This window comes from Rattus norvegicus, chromosome 7 (assembly GCF_021556685.1).
Source record: "Rattus norvegicus strain SHRSP/BbbUtx chromosome 7, alternate assembly SHRSP_T2T, whole genome shotgun sequence".
Taxonomy (NCBI): domain Eukaryota; kingdom Metazoa; phylum Chordata; class Mammalia; order Rodentia; family Muridae; genus Rattus; species Rattus norvegicus.
In genome coordinates, this window is record NC_141540.1 from 136,360,001 (window position 1) to 136,374,288 (window position 14,288).

The window sequence follows — 14,288 nt, forward strand, 5'->3', positions numbered from 1 at the left end:
GTGGACTTATTTTTCCATAATTTATTTTGTTATTCACATTACATCCTCTTCTCCCAATGCTGTCCTTACAAATCCTTCCCCGCACTACCTCATCCCCTTCTCTAAGGAGAAGAGGAAGCCCTCTTGGATCAGCTAATTCCGGGGGCATCTAGTCCCAGCAGGACTAAGCACCTCCTCTTCTACTGAGGTCCAACCAGGCAGTCAAGGTAGAAGAAGGAGATCCAATGGCAAACAAGTCAGAGACAGACCCCCCTAAAACAATCCTGTGCAATAAGAGAAGCTCTGGAGGAATTACTATCCCTGATGTCAAACTATACTGCAGAGCAATAGTGATGAAAACTGTATGGTATTGGCATTAAAACAGACAGGCTGATCAATGGACTAGAATTGAAAGCCCAGGCATAACCCTACATACCTATAGACCCCTGCGCTCCAGTTAAGGGTGGTGACTGCATGACATGTTCTTTTGTTCCTGACTGCTTAGGACCTATTAGTATGGGAACTCGGCTAATTCTGTACCAAGCATAAGAAAATAGGGTGTGATTTTTTTCTGATTCGTACCAAGCCAGAACTAAAACATAGCTGCCTGCATTGGAGAACACCTTCCTTCTGTGAGATCTTGATCCTTCCCTAGGTTTACACCATCGAATGAGTGACATGGGATCACACACCCATCACACCACTGTATCTGACTTTAGTCTGCCTTCCTCGTCTCCACCATCCCTACCCCAGACAATCTTTTCTAATGGAAAGAAAATCATCGCCTTCCTGACTTTATGCTCCTTCATTGTGTTTCTGGCTATTGAGGCACCTCGGATCGTCTTCTTACAGAGCATGTGTTAATTAACTTAAAACATGTACATGGTTTTCCTACCTGCCTGCTACATTCTCCTCTGATATAGAGAGTAGGGAACTATCCCCTACATTCTGGACTTAGAATGAAGGTTAAAAAAAAAAAAACATACTAAAGAAAATTAACTGCTGGAAACGTGTTCAACTATCAAAACTGAGAAAAATATTAAATTTATCAGAATGTCTCTTTTGAAAACATTTATTAAGGCTGGAGAGATGGCTCAGTGGTTAAGAGCACTGGCTGCTCTTCCAAAGAACATGAGCTCAGCCCACAAAGCCCATGTGTACCAGCTTATAACCTCCTATAACTCCAGCTGCAGGGGTCGAAGGCCCTCTTCTGGCCTCCATGGACAGCTTCACACCAAACACAACACACACACACACACACACACACACACACACACACACACACACACGCAGTTTAAAATTGTCTAGCTCCTATGAGAAATAGGTGCTGAATAGCAGGAAATGGTGAGAGGATGTTTTCTCAGTGGTCGTCATAATCATTAAAAATAGAAGTCATTGGAAGGAAAGAAATAATTGAATTAGAGATAAAATAGGCTGCTCTCAAGTACTGTTCTACATCATTTCCAAAAATAAAGGCCCTACACTTTTCACTGACCCCAAATCTTAATGTTTACTTAGATTATGGGAGTCAAACTAAATGTATTAACACTCTAACAAAGAAATTTTCCTTAATATAATCAGGAAAGTGATGGAAAGATGGAAAAATGATATATTTACTCCCCAAAACTCATCATTTAAACTAAGCCTTATATGGTCAAAATTATTTGTCTAAGCTCCTGCACCAGTAAACAGTGTTGCTGAACCTCTCAATGTATCTCAGTGACGCTATTTGCATGGTGGCAACTGACTGGTTGGAGTTGATTTGGGGGAATAGAGAACTAAATCTATGAGTCCTATTCTCAGTTCTCTTCTGTGAACAGGCTGTAAGACAAGGAGCAGTAATACACAGACATTGCGACACTCCTGACGAGGACAAGCTATTAGGTCTGGCTGCTTTGCTTAGAAAGGTCAGGCAGGAATTGATCGTGCTACATCACAGAGAGACGTTGCCGAGTAATATATTTCCTCCTGCAGAGTAGAATTCCAGATCCAGGTACTGTCTTCACTAGGATTTTCATTGCTGTGAATAGACAACATGGTCAAGGCAACTCATGTAAAGGCTAACTTTTAATTGGGGCTGACTTGCAGTTCAGAGGTTCAGTCCATTATCACCATGGTGGGACACATAGCAACTTGCAGGTAGACCTGGTCTTGGAGGAGCGGTGGGTTCTACATCTTGATCAAGGCAACCAGAAAGAGACTCATCTGCACTGTGCAGAGTCTGAGCATGGAAGACAGCAAAGCCCAGCTACACAGTGATGCACTTCCTCCAACAAGGCCACACCTCCTCCAAGGCCACACCTCCACCAAGGCCACACCTCCGCCAAGGCCACACCTCTGCCAAGGCCACACCTCCTCCAAGGCCACACCTCCCCCAAGGCCACACCTCCTCCAAGGCCACACCTCCTCAAGGCCACACCTCCTCCAAGGCCACACCTCCCCCAAGGCCACACCCTCCAACAAGGCCACGCTTCTAATAGTGCCACTCCCTATGGTCAAGCATTGAAACACATGAATCTATGTGGGACAAACCTATTCAAACCACCACAGGTACCACTTTTTTTTTTTATCTTCCTGTCATATATCAACTAGACAACGATAAGACTATCAAGTAAATCAGTGTATACTTGGTAATAGGGATGGATTTCTTGGCCTGGGGAGACCATGGCGTTAGGTTTGTACCATGAAAAGTGATAGCCGCCTGTGTCAGTATTCTGAATTCATATGTTTTCTGAGGGGGTTCTGAACTAAGTGAAATTCTGATGGGTGGAGTCAATTAACACCACCGCAAGGTCTACGGGGGAAGAAGTTGTACTCCGTGACAGCACCACAGCCAGAACTCAAAGTACCTGCCCTGTTTAAAGCCAAACAAAAACCACAAGTCATTGACACTGGCTCACTAACCGGCTTTGTCCAGAGGAAAACAACCTCTCATCTCCTTCTGGCTGGAGGCACTTTTGCTGCCTAGAGTAAGGCACCCCCAAAGTCAGGCTCTTTGCCTCCCACAAGGGAGATGGCGATGTTGTTTCCTCAAAGGTCTACAAAGAGATGTCTGCCAACTCTGTGAGAAAGACAGATATGGATCACAAAGTTGACAAGACTCCGTGGAGTCTTAAAAGGATTTATGTGCGTTTCCAAGACTGAGGAGGAGAACACAATTTGAAAAAGTAAACAGTCAAAAAAGGAAAAAAAAAAAAAGGGACTTGATCGAAGAGTCTTTCCTTTGTTTACAATAGGCCAAATTATTCTCAACAGGCTTTTTGCCTTGTCATTTGTATTTGTCTTTAAAAAAAAATAGATATCGTTGCTAGCAAGATGTAGGTACCTGATCATTGATAACTTAGACTGGACTTTGATAATTGATAACTTAGACTGGAGTTCAGTGTACAACTATAGCCCTATCTACTTTGCATAATCATTTAATCATTTGAGGCCATGAGTTCTGGGTAGCCAGGGTAATATAGATTGTACCAAAACCTAAACAAATAAAATTAAGTGGTTACCTAACTTATATATGTTCATGTGTGTGCATATATATATATATACATATATATATATATATATATATATATATATATATTGGTTTATGTCTTAAATAGACCCAAAAGTCTTGACCCCCAGCCAGTGGTGTTATTTACTGTGATCTAACTTTTAGGAAATAGGGTCTAATGAAAGGAAGTAAGATCATTAGGGACACGACCTTAAAGGAAATGGTGAAATGCTGGTGCCCTGGTCTCTAACCCTCCCTCTCCTCCATTACAGTAGTCAAGCCACCATGATGTAAATGGTCTGCCCTCTCCACCATTGTGAATTGCCTCAACACAAGTCCAGAAATGAGAGTTGAGTGACACAGATTGAAACTCTCTCTAGAGAGAGGTAGATAGACAGATGATAGAAAAATGGAGAATGATGATGATAATGATAGATGGGTAAATAGATGGTAGATTAGAGATGATAGGTTATAGATAGATGATAGATAGATGGATGATAGATGATAGATTGATGAGAGATAGATAGATGATAGATACGTACACACATAGGTACATAGAGGGGTTTTTTTTTAACAAAATCTCAACTGTTCAATGTTTCCAATGAAGACTCAGAAGCCAGATTTGGTATGAAAGCCTGCTAGCTCAGACAGGCAGAGAAAGCACCCAGGTGACCTTCCTCCTCTGCAGACATCCCAGAATGAATGCCCTCTCTCACAGTCTCAAAAAACAAAACAACAAGAAAAAAAAAAACCCTTCAAACGGAATGTCCTTCCCTTTTACTTCCTGTGCATCTCTAACCGTCTTCCTGTCTCCCTCTTACTCTCTATGGCTCTATTGTCAACTAGTTGCCTCTTCAGCCTCGTGATCTATGGTTGACTTTATTTTATCGTGTTTACAATATTCAACCAAAGCTCTTAGATTAAAGGTCTGTGCTAAGGCTAAGCCACACCATGACTAGAAACAGCCTTTCTCCAGTAAATAACACAACCTCAGGGTTCACAGGGTGATCAGATATCCTGCACCACACAGATACATACATACATAGATGTCCTATTGCAGGCAAATTACACTGTCAGGAAGGATTACATAGTACGCCAAGAAGTCGCTGCATCACACTTGCCTAATGAAATCCCGAGTCTTCTTATTTCCCCTCTTTTGCTTATAATGTGTGCCAAATTGTTTTCTCATAAATGTAAATTTTACTTCTAATTGATGAGAAAATAAAAGTAGTAAACAAGTCTTTTCAAAAATAAAGTAAGTTGTTTCTTAAAATATTGAAAAATATTTCCTAAGAATTCTTCATAAAGAACTTTCCCATCTGTGAGGAAAGAAGATACCAGATTTCTAAGTGACTCATTCCCTGCACGGCTACTCACAACTCTGCTTTACTGAGGGCAGATAAATTTGTGAAGCACAATGGTGAGTTTTCATGAATCTCATTGCTATCGAGCAACGTGTTCACCGTTTTGACGTGTTAGGTGGCTGTTGGCACGATGAGTCAAAAGAGCTGGAAACTCAGTGGCTGGGGTGATGAGTCACAACAATGAATGACAAAGCACCTTTCGGGTCACACAAGCACGGATTCAGATGAGAATGAGTGGGCTCTTTCCAGAATTTTCTCTCTCTTCTAGGACACAAGAAATCACTGCCCCTTCCTCAGAATCTCGCATCTTCATCCTGGCACAAGGACACGCAGCTCCGTATACGATCCTGAAAGGGTCCCGCCTTCATGCAATTAAAGTGCTACCTAGAGTGACTTATTAGGCCCCGGAGCAGATTATAAAACGCCTGGAATCAGAAATAAAACTGAAAACATGGCATCCTGAGGGCAGGGTGACAATTTCACCAAAGGAACCCAAGAATGTGAATGCCCAAGGCATGGTTTCTCTGCTGAGAATTGTGCAGCCAAGAGTACTAGGAGCATCTCAGCTTGGAGCTCTAGGAAACTCAACGTGGAAAGGTTTGGAGAATAAACGGTAGCAGATGCATGGGTCCGTCGGCATGTACAGGAACAAACACACAAGCCTACAAGACTGGCAGGGTTTACGAGAAACCCCAGCCTACTTATTCCCCTCATATTATCCTGTGCTAATTACTCCTGTCTGCTTTTGTTTCTGCCTCTGCAACATTGTGATATGATTACAGGCATTGAGCCACTGTAAGTATATATTTCCAGGAAGATGCAGGTGCTTGATCATTGGTAGCTGAGGACTGTGGTGCACAACTTGAGCTCCAGCTACTTAACACAATCACTTACAAATATGAACTCTGGGCCAACCTAGGCAACATAGACCTCTATCGAAACCCAAAGAAACAAAATGTAGTAGTTATATAGAATTCCCATTGGATTATCACTGCCACTGCTACAGACCCAACACTAAGAATGTGTGAGTTGGTTGAGAATAAGCTTGTGTAAGTGATTTGTAGACTTAGACCAGAGTTCCCTCTCTTTCACAGAGCCCTTTGACAGCTTCATCCACAGAGCCTTTTGACAGCTTCATCCATGTATACCAAAGCTACTTACCTGCCCTCGCATTTTTAAATTTATTATTTCCTGTAAAAGAATTGAAGTGTTTAAAAAAAACACAACTATTAAACTTTTGATTAGTCAGCACCCGGTCCTTTAGGCATATCTAGCTGATAAGAGCAAGACACCGGGAAATGATGTTGTATTTTGTGAAAGCGCCACAACCCCGTGTGTCGCGTGTATCTCTGCGTTTACCACTAACCGTTCTATGAGGAATGCAAGAAGGCAAATAGTTGGATTCACTGGTTTGTGAGCATTTTCGTGTATTTGCACAGTAAGCACATAAAAGACTCCAAAGAGTTGCTGGTAAGCCTGGAAAGTGGGTTCCGATAATTCAAAGGAACGTTAGGATGCAGGTTGGGAAGAAGGGGAAGGTTCTCCGCTCAGTCCAACCTGCTAACTAGTGAGTTCTCCCTTCCTCCTTCCTAGAGAGGTCAGCCTGAGGCCACCAGGTGGAGCCAATCAAGGCAGGTTCCAATCTGCCTTTCCATCTGGGCAATCCAGCGTATGAATTCTGCGCCCCTGATAAAACACTGGCTCACGTCCTCTCTCTGTATCTCTATATATCCTGATGACTCTTCCCATTGCGTGAACTGAACTCTATTGTGTCTAACCAATGTAGCCATTCTTCAATGCATCTACAAACACACACACACACACACACACACACACACACACGGGGGTGGGGGGAGCAGAGACAGAGACAGATAGAGACAGACAGACATGCATGCACATGCACACACAAACACACACGGGGTTGGGGGCAGCAGAGACAGAGACAGATAGAGACAGACAGACATGCACGCACGCACGCACACACACACACACACACACACACACACACACACACATTTTACTCTTCTTACCTTTCTTGGAACTTATTTGGCTGTCTCTCCCAACACAGCACCTAGCTGCTGGGAATAGACCCAGATAGCAAGAAACAGTCTGAAGAGAAAAGGCATGTACCTTGGTTTTCCCTGCAGGGCACAACCTAGAATTTAATCAGTATCTCTCAGTGATTTATTGGGGGGAAAATATGAAAGATTATTTTATTTGGGTAATAAGTAGTGATAATAAGGAAATAAGTAGGACTTGGAATTAATGAATTCACTACCAATTCAACATCTGCCAAGTTCTTGGGATGTATCAGGTTTAGTGAAAAGAAATCGGGGTAGGGGGTCACTAGAAATGGAGACAGAGAGAGACAGTATGGAGGAAGTCACATACCTGTGCGGAGTTCGGGAGGGCCAGCAGTGGGGTGCAGGGAAGGAGAGCAAGTTTTCACATCAGAGACAGGCAGTCTGTATAAGGATTTGTCATCTGCAATCCGTCCCCCTTAAATCTCCACTAATGGCTTACAAGCTGCAGTTATGAGTTATATAATATGTTCCATTCGACACATTTTCTTTCAACTATCACCCTAATACTGTGACAGGAATAGAAGAACGGGATTGATGAGGTAAAGACCCTTAAGCCTAGCACAATGATTCACACCTCTAACTCCAGCACTCAGTAGGCTAAATACAGGACAGTTAGAATGAGTTCAAGGCTAGCCTGGGCTACAATAAGATCCTGTCTTGGAGGTATGGGGAGATTACAAAACTTTCCAATGGTTACTGTCACGGTTACCATTTACGTTGGTGTTGTTGTATATGACTAGAATTTAAATTTATTGTAGCATGCCTACACAGCACTTAAGCTCTCAGTCAGACGTTCACAAGTCCATAGGTTGACAAAAGAATATAGTGTAGGTTAAAATCCCACAATATTAGCAATTGGAAGACTTCAAAGAGTACAGACAAGTATGCTCCCTTGACTCCTACCACTAGCCATCATGACAGATTCTTGAACTTCCCCAGAGAATGATGAAATAATTCTCTTACAGCTGACCTGAAATGTCAGCAACGCACACGTGATAGTAAAGCTTCCAAGATACAAAGAATCCATATCTTCTGGGCATATATCGAAAGAATGAGTCTTGTTTGGTGTAAAGAAATCACCAAGCCTTATCAGACCGAGGAACATTCTCCAAGACTAAACTATCAAACGTGAAAGATCAACAATGACTTACAAACTCATTAACAAACATTAAACAAACATTAAAGAGCTAAGGCAAATAAGCAAAATTATGATCTCTAACAGGACCTTAGATTTAAAACAAAAGGACTTTAAATTGACACTAATGAGTATTTGAATGCTGCCCTCCTTAGATATTGTTACTGTGTCAGTGTTGAAGCTGTAGGCACAATGACATAGCAGACAATGTTGTAATATTCCACAGCATCAACACACAAATAAATGCATGTGGAGTGGGAAAGAGCAAAGGGAATCCACGCACCCACCTTGTGCCTCACAGGTAGTCACAGATGTTCACTTTCTCTACTTGGACTCTTGGTAGAGCACGTTAAGAAAATGTATCTTCTTAGACAAACACTGGAGCCCCTTGACTTATGGAGACTTACACACCAAGGGAAGTATTTGCTACATTGACATCAACCTGAGACATTCTTGTGAATTAACATTAATTAAAATATCCTGCCATCCCGGGCCTCATAAGTCCCAAGCCAATCCCTTTCTTTAACATCTGTGTGAACGTCCAAAGGAGCAAATCTTGCTTAAAATTTTAAAATGAAGTAATTAGGAAACTAAGCAGTGAATGTTCAAAGCCTTCTAATGGCTTTCTGAACAATGAAACCACTTTGAAATGCCTTGAATTTATAATGTTCTTGTGGCCTGTTATATAGGGATTGAAGTTTTTAACACAGCTTTTTGGTCATAATCTCTGTAAGAATGGGGCAAGGGGGGAAATTTATATAAAAATCATTGAGCAGAAAATCTTGAGGAATTATCCACTGTTGAAATTCACTTGTGTTATTTGTCCCAAGAGCTCTCATGTACAAGAAAGGAGTGAGGTGGTGCCAAGAATGTTTTTTTACTGTAAAGTATTATGAAGCCCGTGTAGCTTACACGTGCAGACAACATCTGGTGCCCTCAATAAAGAATAAAAGCCGGAAAGTCTGCTAAAGACGCAACATGGAAAGGCCAAACCTTTGATACTTAAATCATAGTTTCTTTTAATGATGATGAACTCGTTTTGCAGACTGGAACATATAGTTTCTGATCATTATTTGTTAAATGCTTCAAATGGTGGAAAGAATGAAAAACCTATTTTTTCCTCCCTAGAAGGGAATTTTTGTCAATTACTGAATTTCCACTTTATTGTATGACTTTGAAATGTATCTAAAAGCTAGTGTTCCCCTATTGCTATATATGTGATCTTGGAATAATTGCTAAAATATGTCCTGCTTCTATAATCTGCTTAAATCTAAAGTGACCTAACAATGCTTGAAGATGTGATTTATAAAGAATTTAGGTTAACTAAAGGTGATAGAAACAGTCAGGTTCAATCATATTCCTTGAGTCATTTACTCTTTTTGTACCATATCTACTAGATAGAAGTACTGAGTGTTCAAAACCTAAAGATCCCTGAGCATGAACTTAAGACCTCAATGCACAGCTCATCTTTCAAGAAAATAAAGCCTGGGGGTTGGGGATTTAGCTCAGTGGTAGAGCGCTTGCCTAACAAGCTCAAGGCCCTGGGTTCGGTCCCCAGCTCCGAAAAAAAGAAAAAGAAAAAAAAAAGAAAAAAAAAAAAGAAAAGAAAGCCTGTTTTATTTAGATTTCTTCTTCCTTCTATAGGCACAGTTAGTTCTCACCACAAAACATTCTTCCTCGCACTCTTCTGCATGTTTGCTTAACAGAATGTCCTCTGGGCTTGTTTGAGCTCACATGTAATGATGTGATATTGTTCGATCAATGGGTATAGCTACACTCAATTTCCCTCCACAAAAAAATATCTCTGGAGCCAGGAAATAAGTCAGTCCTTCGTATACCAAGACTAGCCTAAGTGTTTGACTCCAAGTCACACATTGACCTCTGGGTTTATCACTTCAAGCCAGAGTGTCAGGTTCTTAACAGGACAAAGTATTCTATGTATAGAAGTCTCCATGTCCCCACTGTTGACATAAGGCAGCTTTCATAATAGACACCTGTAGGTAGGCCAGACTATCATATCTGACTCACTTTGAGGTAAGACCTCCTGGGTGTATAACTAGAAATTCCAATTCATTGGCTACAGACTCAGTTGTCCCTTTCGCGGTGCAGATTTTGTCTGAGGTCTTTGCCTTGCATCAGTTGAGCTGACGGTGTGGTTTTCTACCATGGTCTCATGTCTGGTCAGAATCAGTTACTGATTTCAGTGTGTCAAACAGAACTTGTATCCCTGGGATGAAAACCGACTTGGACGTGATGTAAGATCTTCTGAACTGTCAAATGATTTTGGTGGTGTTTCTTCCCTTTGTATTTTATGGGGAAGTTTGAGAAGCCTGGGTATTAGCTCTTCTTTGTCCTGTTGATAAAACTCCATGGTGTGCTTCCTACTGACTGTATTAACTTCACTGATTTGCTTTTGATAAGTCATGCGTGCCTGAAATGTATTCATTTCTTCTAGATTTTCTAGGTTTTTTAAGAATACATTTTTAACATATTTTGCAATAATTTTCTATCTTTCAGTGGTCTCCATTAGAATCTCACATTTTCACCCATGATTTTTCTTAATTTGGATTTTCCTCTTTCATTTGGTTAGTTCAGCCTAATTATTTTATGTCCATCCAGTGGTTTGTTTGGTTTGTTGTTTGTTTGTTTGTTTGTTTTTATGACCAACTTCTCATTGGGTATATTTCTTATTTATTGTTCTTTTATCTTCCATTTAATCAATTTCTTTTCTTCTGAATTTTTACGTTAATAACTTTCGAGGAGCATGTGCATTGTTCGGTCTCATTGTGAAATTTTCAAACAAAATACTTTAGTGATTCTTTAACCTTCTCTTCAGCCCCACCCCCACCCTGCACCTGTCTGCATAGCCTATGGCTTCCTTTCTCTTTTCATGTCTCTTGTGGTTGCAGGATATTCAATCACGTGGGGACCCCTGAGATTGCGTTACTTGCTGACAATGCTCATCCCTGGTTGAGGTGTGGCTCAGTGTTAGCATGGGCCTTTACTCCCTCTGGCTGGAATTCAGTCACACCCTTTAGTACTCACGTTTTATCCCAAACAATGAAGGTCAAGTTAGTTTGAAGATGGAAGCAGCCATGTTGGAAAGTGATGCCTACCTGAATGGCAAAGTGACGAATCAGAAAAGATTTGACAGAATAGGCCATGCCCAACTCTCGTGAGAAGAGAGGGGAAAGGGAAGCTACTTAAGAGAGCAGCACGGAGAAGGAAGAAGTTTGACCAGGGGGACTTTAGAGAAACCGGTTGCAGAGAGAGAACAAGCTAGACACAAGTGAAGACAGAACAAGCCAGAGAAGGAGAAGAAGCCAGAAGACTGGAACAGATTGCCAAAGTTAGTATGAGGCCAATCAGGGCAATTCAGGAGAAGCCAAGAGAAGCAAGAGCACATCAGTTGGCTTGGAGAGGAGTTTGATCCAGAACAGCTGAGTTGAACCAGCCTGCCAGAGTTCAGAAAAGAACTAGAAAGGGGTGAGCTTATTCAGCAGTGAGTCTCAGAGACTGAAAACGTTCTCATCCTAGTAAGATCTTACGGAGACTAGAAGCTTCCAGGACTAGCCTTAGGTTGTCAGATAGAGTCAGTGAGCCCCACAGGCAACAACTTTAGAAGAATAAAAGTCCCTCTTCCATTCCTCGTCCTATACTTCCCTCCCTTCCTCGACACCTCTTTTCTCCCTTCTCATAGTCTCCTTCCTAGTTTCATAACCTACACCCACACAAAACCCCATTCATACACATACAAATAATACAATCTGGGATCTGCTTGTGAAAGAAACACACAGTTCTTGTCTTTCTGAATCCGAGTTATCTTGTGTAGATTTAATCCAATACAGAAGCATCCTTTCCCTGAAGATGTTATGGTCTATTTGTCTTTGCATATGAATAAAATCCCACTGTGTATACCCAATGTTTTCATTGACCATTCGTCTACTGGTAGATGTCTAGACTGACTTGGTTCTTATTAATGTCAATGATGCCACAGTGGACAGGGATGCATCTCTTTGATACATCCCTGGTGTGGACTACAGATTCCTTCTAGTGCAATCCCAGGGGCAGTATAATTAGGACTGTGGCTGTTCTTTTTCTGTCTGGGGGGGCACTCTATACTGATTTCCAGTGTGTCTACAGTAGTTTACATCCCCATCCTCCATGAACAAACATCTCTTGTTCCCCTCAACAACAACAGCATCTCTTGCCACCCCTTTTCTCCATGATAGAAGTCCTAACTAAGGGCTGATGTGACCTCACAGTGGACTCTTTGTTTACTATGGGACACTTCACAGAATTGCGTGTCATCCTTTCACAGGGGCCAGGCTAATCTCCATGCTATCCCAAGGTGACTGCGTGTGCTGCCAAAGCGAGCACCCTCACAGTACATTTAATACTCAATAGTTTTGATACGCACTTCTCTAGTGGCCAGCGGTCTCAAACACTCTGTAAGTGCTTGTTGGGCATTCCTGTTTATTTGATTGCCGTCTGTCCATTCATTTCACTAGCTCATTTGTTGACCAGAAGATTTAGAGGGGAGTACCTAATTTTGACAATTATTGATATATTTCAGATATTAACCCTGTCTGAAGCATACCTGCCAAAGCCTTTCTCCCATTCATTAGTCTGTTTTTTCTACCTTATAAGTTTCCTTTGCTGTATAAGTTTTCTTTTTATTTCAAGGAGTCCTACTTACTAATTATTGGGGCTATTTTCTGTGCTACCAGAGCTGTGTTCAGAAAGTTCTTGCCTTAATATATATATATATATATATATATATATATATATATATATGTGTGTGTGTGTGTGTGTGTGTGTGTATAAGTGTGTATATGTGTGTGTGTATATATATGTGTGTGTGTATAAGTGTGTATATGTGTGTGTGTGTATATATGTGTGTGTGTGTGTGTGTGTGTATCTTGAAGTACATTCTCTCTTTTTCTCTAGGACAGTAGTTCTCAACCTTCCTAATGCTGTGACCCATTAATAGAGTTCCTCACGTTGTGGTGAACCCCAAGCATAAAATTAGTTTTGTTATAACTTCATATCTAATTTTGCTACTGTTATGAATCATAATGTAAAAATCTGTGGGTTTTGGTGATATTACATGACCCCTGTGAAAGGGTCATTTCACCTCCCCCCTGCTCTAAAAGTTCTAACATTTTGCGTTTTAAATTAAGGTCCTTGATTCAGTTTGAGTTGGTTTTGAACAAAATACAAGCGCTGTACCTAGTTTCATTCTTCTTCAGTTAGATATACAATCTTGCCAGCAGCTTTTATTGGCTAGGTTATCTTTTCTCTAGTATAGTTTATTTTGATAACTTCCTCAAAAAATCGAGTAGCCATAGTTCTGTGAGTTTGTTTCCAGATCCACTGTTCAGTTGCACTTTTCTGTGTATCTATTCTATGCCCTTTCCGTGCACTGACTTTTCAGGAGTGACATGCCCAACAGGGAATGTATGAGCCTTTAGAACAGTACCAATGCCAACTAAGGCTCAAAGTATAATAATTTCCTTACTGGCTAATAAAAATAATATGTCCCACAGCCCTCCAGATCCAAAACCTGCCCGCAGAGAGATGGTCTGCTAGGAGCGCTCTCACTCCTAAACCCACAGGTAAGACCCCACTTACACTCCACTGACTGTCCAAAGAAGAACCCACCAAGAGCACACAGGGCACAGGAACCACAGAGCAGCCAGGGACAGGAACCTTCTGGTTTCCATCTGCGCCCAGAGCTGGGGCTGTCCCACAGCCCTCTGGACCTAAAACCTGCCTGCATAGAGCTGGTCTCTCAGAGCACTCTCACTCCTAAGATTGCAGGACCCAGTTCTCCCACCACAGCAAGTGCTGGATGTCCCAACACTGGAAAAGCAAGATTCTGATATAAAATCACATCTCATGATGATGATAGAGGACTTTTAGAAGGACATAAATAACTCCCTTAAAGAAATACTGGATAACACAGGTAAAACAGTAGAAGCCCTAAACAGGAAACACAAAAATGCCTTTAAGGAATTACAGGAAAACACAACCAAACAGGTGAAAGAATTGAACAAAAACAACTGGGATTGAAAAAATAGAAATAGAAATAATAAAGAAATAAAAAAGGGAGACAACCCTGGAGTTAGAAAACCTAGGAAAAAGATCAGGAGTCATTGACACAAACATCTCCAATAGAATTGAAAAAATAGAAGAGAGAATCTCAGGGGCAGAAGATAACATAGAAAACACTG

The 14,288-nt window shown here is 41.3% G+C and overlaps 1 non-coding gene across 1 annotated transcript; it reads right to left on the reverse strand.

Annotated features, from left to right (window-relative positions):
* Nucleotides 1-12,328: 12,328 nt before the first annotated feature.
* LOC120093922 (U6 spliceosomal RNA) lies at nt 12,329-12,432 on the reverse strand. The gene has a single exon (XR_015626292.1). It is a non-coding gene; the product is annotated as a U6 spliceosomal RNA (small nuclear RNA).
* Between the last annotated feature and the right edge of the window lie 1,856 nt (nt 12,433-14,288).